Genomic DNA, 8791 nt, shown 5'->3' with positions numbered 1-8791 from the left:
CTTCTGTAGACCAGGCTGGCCTTGAACTCAAAGATCCACCTGTCTCTGCCCCCTGAGTGCTGGGACCAGGGGCATGCACCACCACTGCCCAGCTTAGCTTGCTTTTCTATTGCTATGATAAACACCATGACCAAAAGCAACTTTGGGAGGAAAGGTTTATTCCATCTCACAGGTCCATTATGAAGGGAGGAAAGGGCAGGAACTTAAGGCAGGGATGTGGAGATAGGTACTGAAGCAGACCATGGAGTAGTGCTGCCTACTGCCTTACTCTCAGGTTCATAGTCAGTTACCTTTCCTGTATCTCCCAGGACACCTACCCAAGGGTGGCACTGCCCACACCAATAGTTAATCAAGAAAATGCTCCACATATTTGCCTGCAAGCCAGTCTGATGGAGACATTTTGTCAGTTGAAGTTCCTCTTCCCGGATGACTCTAGTTTGTGACAAACTGACCAAAAACTGACCAGGACATCAAATAACTACATCGTGCCTACTGTGTGCCAGGCCTTTCGAGTCGCTGGATCACAGTAGAGTGGGAAACAGACAATTTATAGCTCTTGTGCTATCCATCCATGCCCAGGGGAGAGGTGTTTCTGTACACAGAGTTCAGAGTTCAGTTGGTCAGTTGGTTTTTGTGGGGCTAGGATGGAACTTGAGACCTCCTGTATGGTAGTTCAGTGCTCTAACATTGAGCCATGGCTTGTTTAAAAACTCATCGGATAGCTGTTTAATATATGTATTTTTATTTTTTCTTCTTTCCCTCCTCTATATCTTTACTTGTCTGTTCTCTGTCATTTGTACTGCCTTGCTCTCCTGGTGCCTTGGTGAGGAGGCTGTTTATGCAGGGAGTCTGCTAACTGTGGAGAAGGCTAGCCTGGCCCTGTTCTCTGGATAGAGCACAGCCTTTCTTCACTGCTTTCCTTTCTATTAGCATTACTCTTTGAAGGCCACTGCTTTTAGATGCACTGACTGTCTGCTGTGTAGTTAGTCATTTATTTCACACTTTAGGAAGCAGCCAGGTAAGATGCTAAGTTTCCCAAGGGAGTGCTGTAAATTTCTAATTTCCTGGTGACTGTTTTCTGCCATTGTCTGGACCCTCCAGCCTTTCTAGTTCCTGTTATTTGTTTGGCTTCCTTCATGGAGACCACAGACTAGAAATCTCATTAAAAATATGCCAGAGCCTTTCAGTATGAGGACCCCGGAACACATGGACTTATGAAAGGTGTCTGGCATTCTAACTGCAGCTCCTGATGGCACCTGTTTCACCATAAGAGCTCTAGAGACAGCCAGACACTCTCCACTTCTCCAGTCCTTGACTTCGTGGAACCCGTTAGATGATATTTCTGACCAGACCAAACTGCTAGTGCAGGTCACTTAATTTTGGTTAACTTCCTCCTTAGGTGATGGCATTTAATCCTCTTTTCTGCCTAATGTTGAACCGGAGGGTGATTTTGCTGCTGTGGTCTGTGCCAGTGTTTTTGACACTTAATACTCTACCAGTTTTTCTTCTGGTCTTGTAAAGGCTTTATCTTCTCTCTGTTAATGCAAAGTCCAGGCCTTGCACTCTATTCATAGCTTACTGGAAGAAATTAACATAGAGCAAGCGCTCTGATACCAGAATGGCTAGAATAGAATGACCTTAGTAATTCTGTTTAATAAATAACCACTCCTAAAAATAGGAAGGTCTCAGTTTAAACTTTTGTGAGACTTTTACAGACACATTTTAGATTTGTTTGTGAGAATGATTTCCTTTATCTGTTTTTCTAGAAACAAAACAAAACAACAAAAACACAACCATGTATTGTATGAGATTGAAAAAGATACCTCTAGGTCAGTATGCTATTCTTTAGGTCAGTATGCCATTCTGAATTCTAGCAGCTTGCTCTCTGAGCACTATTCTCTGTCACTTCCCCCATACCTTTCCAGGGCACCATAAGTAGCATGCACAGGGTAATGTGTGTCCCTGCCTAGCATCTTCATCCAGGAATGTCTGCATTCTGGATTGCGCTTCTTTTTTAGATGGTTGCTAATGCAGGACACTTAATTTTGATTTCCTTCTTTTGTAAAATGAAGACATTTAATCTTGTTTTCTACCTAATCTTGAGCCAGAGGGTGATTTTGTTAAATGTCTACCTTTTGCTGTGGTCTTTGCCAGTATCTGTTGCTGGAGGGCTTCTCTCCAGGTTCCCCAAGCCCTGCAGTCCCAGAATCCACGTATAAAATAATCACTCAGACGCTTATATCACTTACAAACTGTATGGCCGTGGCAGGCTTCTTGCTAATTGTTCTTTTATCTTAAATTAACCCATTTCTATAAATCTATACCTTGCCATGTGGCTGGTGGCTTACCGGCATCTTCACATGCTGCTTCTCCTGGCGGTGGCTGCAGTGTCTCTCCCCTCAGCCTTCCGCTTCCCAGAATTCTCCTCTCTCCTTGTCCCACCTACTTCCTGCCTGGTCACTGGCCATCAGTGTTTTATTTATATAGAACAATATCCACAGCAAGTATCTTTGATCCTTAATCCCACACCAGTTTGTCTTTGACTATTTTTAGCTGTTTGTCTTCTCTCTCTTGATGGGTCCAGGTTATGAACCTCTTGGACACTTCCACAGCACCTGTAGAGCAAGAGACACTTGCATGTTAGCCTTTCACCATCAACTTGAAATACAAAAAAGACTTTAATAAAAAATATTTATTTATTTAATTTATGTTCATAAGTATTTGCCTGCAGGTAGTCTGTGTACCATGTGCCCATGGAAGTCAGAAGAAGAATTGGAGTTACAGGTGTTTGTGAGCCACCATGGAGGTGCAGGGAATTGAACCCAGGTCCTCTGCAAGAGCAGTCAGTGTTCTTAACCATTGAGCCATCTCTCCAACCCTCAAAAAAGACTTTTAATGTGAAATAGTCATTCCTTCTCAGTTGGATCCTCTCCCTGGTCCTATTTTTGGAGATTCTGGGCCTTGTGTCATCTTGTGACACCAAGTTGCATTTGAAGGTCTTTGCATACAAATCTAAAGGTAGAGCCCCTCACCTGTTTTCTTCCCACCAGGGTGGGCCTGGGTCCTTGGTAACTGCTTTCTTCCTTCCAAAAGTCAGTGTGATCTAAATTGGGTCTTTAAGGCACATAGAGTTCAGAGGTTCTGAGGTGTTACTGATAGTCCCCAGTTTTTGGTATGTATCTGTGCAGGTTTCTAGATCCACAAAGGAGTATCAGTTTCACAAACTGTTCAAACCCTCCATCCAAGTGTGCAGAGTGGGAGGCAGGAGTGATCATGTGACACCTTCTCCACATGTCATAGAGTGTATACACCCTGGACTGGTAGTTCCTCCATTTGATTGAAGCACACCATCATCTGATTTTCATGCTGCTGTCCCTGGGAAAGGTAGGGACATAGAAGTAGTGTGGTTGGTTCTTCTGAAATCTAAAATCTGTACTAATCATGAAAACAGTATAAGAGGTGTAGACTAGATGGTCAAGACAGCTGTTAAACTCTTTCTTTTTCTGATTTTCAAAGAAAAGAAAGAAGAAAAAAGTACATAAATAAATAGTAAAAGTGCAGGAAGCTCAGCTGTGACAGTCAGGAAGGACGCTCTAGTCGGGCAGTGGCTGTGTACAGCAGGGACAGAAGTTTAGAGACTTCCACTAGTCCCGAGGAGGGGAGCCCCATAAAGGCCTCACTCTGCTAAATCCGCTCACTGGGAGATCTTTGTTACTTTGAGTGGCTCCCTGAGAGCATCTGTAACCCTGTCTTTTCCAGCATCCAAAGCTACCCGCACTCCTGGGCACATGACTGCTTCCTCCATCTTTAGAGCCAGAACAGCTGCCCGAGTAAGTCCTTGCAGTTGTCCAAGTCTTTCTTAAGCTACTGTCAGTGTTCCTGGAGGCTCATCATACTGAAAACCCAGCGTTTGAGGGAGGAGTGTTGAGGATAAAGAACATAAAAGGAGAAGACGTAGCTTTGTTCACAAATCAGCATCTCTCTTCCAGAAGGATCATGGGTGGGAATGATGAGGGCAGTGGCTAAGAAATGGGGGAACATTCATGAGAATGATGGGGATCTTCTAGGAATAGGTGCCCTCTCTCTTCCCTCTTTCCATGGTCTGGAATTTCCAGTCATGGCTGGTTAAACATCTTTAGCTTTGAAGGAGAGAGACTTAAGTCTAGGCCAAATAAGCCTTGTATTACAGTTCTAGACAAACTGTTTAGCAGTGACCAATGTTCCTGTGCAGAGCATAATAGGATCTAACCTAAAGGTGAGGCCGCCAAGGAGACCAACACCAAGCCCTTGCCCTGCTCTAGTCACTCATGGAATGCTGCACACTAAGTGAAGAATAACTTCTCGGTAAAAGTGGCCCAGGGAACTTGTAACCCCACACAGCAGAGGTATTATCCATGGCAAACTAATAATGGCTGGTCTCCCCCCCCCCCCAATTTCTGAGGGAGGGTTTTGTTATATAGCCCAAGCTAGCCTTGAACTCATGACCCCTGTGCCTGGGATCATGGGCATGTAGTGCTACATGTAAGTAGGAGCCAATGAAACTAGAGGATTGATCGAAGTTCCTCTCTGTAACTCCATCTCTGACTCTGCTTTGTTTCCACGTATCTGTGACTGCATCCACAAGAGTGTTCCTGGTTTCCAGCACCAGCAGGATTAACATCCTGGACATTCTCCCCTTCTCCAGTCCTTGACTTAGTGGAAGCTGCACAGTCCCTTCTCTGTGTGTATGGATACAGTCATAGATCTGGGAATCAGGACGCAGACATTTCACTGCACCATTATTGTGCCTACTGTAGCAGGAAGTAAAGTTACAGGGCCTCGGCCTGGGTTCTGGGAATGATTGGCCTGAAAGAGCTGAGCTAGTTTACAAGCTGGAAGCACCAGAGTTGGGCAGTCTTTTTTTCTCAAAGCGTGGATGCTCTAAACGTAGTTACCACAGGTTATGCTCTCCCAGCTTCCTAGACATGAAGGCTGGCAGCTTCTGAGCTTGGTGGTGGCTGGTAGCTTAGTTGGATCCTGGAGCTGGAGGTGGCTTCACCTACAGAGGCACTTTGCCCAAGCCCATTCCGCTCTCCAGGGACAACCTACAGCCCCAGTTGCTCAACTGGGGTACATGGTATAAAGCCTAGCTGCTTGCTTAAGCTCTGAAGGGCCATCCAGCCCAGGGCTCCCCACCTGGCAGATGTCTGTGACAAATGCCAGAGCTCCACTTTTCCTGTTATACACATCTTAGAATGTTAGGACCTGTCTCCTAGGGAATGGGCCATTTGAACTTCCTGCCCTTTTCCATTTTCTTTTGTTTTTGCCCATGTGTTTTTTGTCTTCCTGTGAAATGACTCAGTTTTGATTACAGGTTAGGTTTCTATTTAATCACTTTGAAGATTCTCTTCCTGTGAAGGACTTAGTGCTGGCAGATTTCTCCAGCCTGGGAGCAGTGGTCTGCTCAGTCTGTCAGACCAAGGGTTGAGAGCATGTGCCAGCCGCACTGGTTACATTTCTGCTCCCCCTCTCTGAGTTACTGTGTGGTGAGAGCTGTGCCAGCTTCTTTGTGGAGGGCCCTGCTCTGTGCGTGTTTGCATCCTACCCCTCTTACCGTGGCACAACTCTCCTCAGACTTAAACCTGCAGGTGTAATGGAACCAGATCCTGGGCTTCTTCACAGACTCTGAGGCCTTGAGGCAGACTGTATTTTGCATAGCTTTTCTAGTTCTCTGCAGGGAAGTTGGCTTAAACTACCTGCATTGCATTTCTGTAGTGTTGTTTTGATGAAGTGTAATTTGTTGAACCAATCTATTTATTGCTGACATGGTGGTTTTATTACACAACTTAACTATTGCTGTGTAAATAATTTGTATCTTTATTGCTTAGATTAGTGCCCACTTAGAGTTATTTCACATACAGATTTGGAGTGCAATTGTGTTAGGAGTGTGCAGTTGCCTCTAGTCACTGCTGATTTATCCTTCATCACAGCAGATGAGATGAGCCGACTTTTCTGTGTCTGTTAAGCCTAACTTCATAAATGTGTATGTGTTTCCCTCCTCCTCAGGCACGTGCTCTAACACCTCAAACTGCGGAAACAGATGCCATTCGCTTCTTGGTTGGGACGCAGTCTCTTAAATATGATAATCAGGTAACTATTTTTGACAAATGTATACATGTTAATTACTAAGCTTATTCTTAGTTTCATATCCATTTTGCTCTTGATTTTTTAAGCAACACTTAAAAAAATTTAGTGCCACACAAACAAAATTTTCATTAGATTTAAGTATATATTTCCAAGCCATGACTATTATCCAACTGTGTAATCATTGAGTACAATAATTTAAATAGTCTGTTTAGTGTTTCTTTTTGTGTGTGTATGATGTACATGTGTGTGTGCATGTGCATAGATGCATGTGAATGTGGAGGTTAGAGGCTGACTTTGGGTATCTTCTCCAATTGTATTTTCTCTCTCTGTGTGTGTCTTTCTCTGTCTCTGTTTCTCTTTCTGTCTGTCTGTCTGTCTGTCTGTCTGTCTGTCTCTCTGTGTAAGTAACAGAATTAGACATCTTACTCTGTGGCCTGGCTGGCCTGGAACTGTGTAGATCAAGCTGGCCTCAGACTGCAGGAGGCTGTGTGCCTCTGCTTCTGGGTGTGCCACCATGCCAGGCAGGACCTGACATGTTGAGATGGGGATGCTCACTCAACCTGGAGCTCGCTCCAGAAATCTGTCTCCACTTCTCTAGTGCGAGGATCATAGGTTCATGCCACCGTGCCTGACTTTCATGTGGGTGCTGGCAGTCCAAACTCAGGTCTCCATGACCAGCAGCAGGCAGTTGAACGACGGTGTTGTCTCCTTTAGCCCTGCTTGGTTGCTTTTGTAGTTCGGTTTGGTTTTATGGTCACATGGATTCTTTACTGTGCAAATGATTAAGGAGCAGTCTGGGGAACATGGTCACTGGTCACTTCTAGCTGCTCCTCATATTGTGTGTAGCTAAGCCTGGAACAGGTCATGCTCCCATCTCAACAAGGAGAAACCGTTGGCTGGTGTGGACAATGCAGTGGACACATAGGGGATCTGGATTCAGTTTGTGGCTTAGTACTAACTATAAGACCTTTAACAAATGGATTGACTTTGCTGAACTTCATCTTCCTCTAAAAATGGAAATAAACATGCCTGCTTTATGGACCTCACAGAGAGACCACGAATATCACGAAAATGTACATTATCCTTGACATTGGGAAAAGAAAAGTAAAGCCATGTTAGTCCTGTAGAAGGCCTCCACCCAGTTAGTATTTTCACACAGGAGATGGCATTAACAGCTGTTGATGAACACCTGCATGGGATAAGCATGGTGAAATGGTTACTCTGGAGGGCTGCTGAGGAGTTTAAAATGGCAGTCATTTCTAGATAGAGCTGTGTAAGGGAACATTTCTGTTATCTAACCTGCAATTTCAGTATCCATAACCTAGAAAAAGCTTTGTGTATAAACAACATTAACTACAGCAGTACTCAGAAAAAGTGAGAAGTGATCAGAATATGGAAATGTACAAATGTTAGGTTGGACAGCAACAAAACTGTTATTTAGAGCGACAGACTCGTTCTTACCTGGGACACTCTCTGCGGAATAGTGTTCATTCTCTCTGCCCATTTAAGATTCCCAGCTTCTCACTGGACATGGCGACTCATGGCTATAAAACCGAGGCAGGAGGATCATTTGTTCAAGGCCAGCCTGGGCTACATAGGAAGAATAGTAAGACTCTATCTTCATGTGGGGGATGGGGCAGGATCAAGAGCAAAGCTATCAAAAGTTTTCATGGAAATGTGTGTTTGAGGGGCTAAAGAGATCGGCTCAGTGGTTAAGAGCACATACTGCTCTTGCAGAGGACCTGAGTTCCGTTTCTAGCACTTAAGTCAGGGACGACTGCCTGTAGCTCTAGCCTAGGGATATCTAGTGCCTCTTTGTGCTGTGTGCTCACTTGCACAAACCTGCACTCAGACACATACATATAATTAAAAAATAAGGGGCTGAAAAAAATACCTTGAAAATGCTTTTAATGATGTGTGTGGGGAGATGTGGAGAGATGGCTTTGAAAATGCTTTTAATGGTGGAGGGGATGTGGAGAATGGCTCCTCTCCCTACTACTCCCCCCTCTTCCAGCCCCCCAAGGACCAGACAGGAAATGAGACGTGCCTCACATTGCAGGCAGAAGAACGCAAGGCTGCTAAGGCCGTGCTGCAGTGTGAAGCTGGCCCCTCCAAGAGGGCGTCACACAGAGCGACCCGCTAGAACGAGATGGAGAGAATGCCAAATGAGAAAGCTGTTTTAGAGGGGCGGACCAAACCTGACGACTGGAAAGTTTCAGCTCTCCACACCAAAATGAAAACAGTTGACCTCAGACTATCATCCCCAGGAGGCACAGGATTAGCCAGCAAGGGACAGTCGGTCTATGGGACCCAGTGTCTTAGGAGGACACAGAGATGTGAGGACACCACGTCTCACGAGACAGAAGAGTTTAAGGAGACAGAGCACAGAGTCTATGGAGGACAGAGAGTCTGTTGGACAGAGAGTCTGTGGCGAGACAGAGAGTCTTGGAGGACAGAGAGTCTGTCGGAGACACAAGAGTCGGAGGACACCAGATCTTACTGAGGAACACAAGAGAGCGTCTAATGGAGGACCCCACAGAGTTCTGGAGAACCAAGAGAAGGTATTGGAGGAACCCGAGAGTCTATGAGGGCAACAGGTCTGATTCGAGAGGTCTAGAGCAACGATGAGCTATCCTCTTATCGGCAGACAGGCCCCTAAGGTTGT

Source organism: Peromyscus leucopus, chromosome 22 (assembly GCF_004664715.2).
Source record: "Peromyscus leucopus breed LL Stock chromosome 22, UCI_PerLeu_2.1, whole genome shotgun sequence".
In the NCBI taxonomy this organism is placed as follows: domain Eukaryota; kingdom Metazoa; phylum Chordata; class Mammalia; order Rodentia; family Cricetidae; genus Peromyscus; species Peromyscus leucopus.
Note: the sequence above shows the minus strand (reverse complement) of the source record.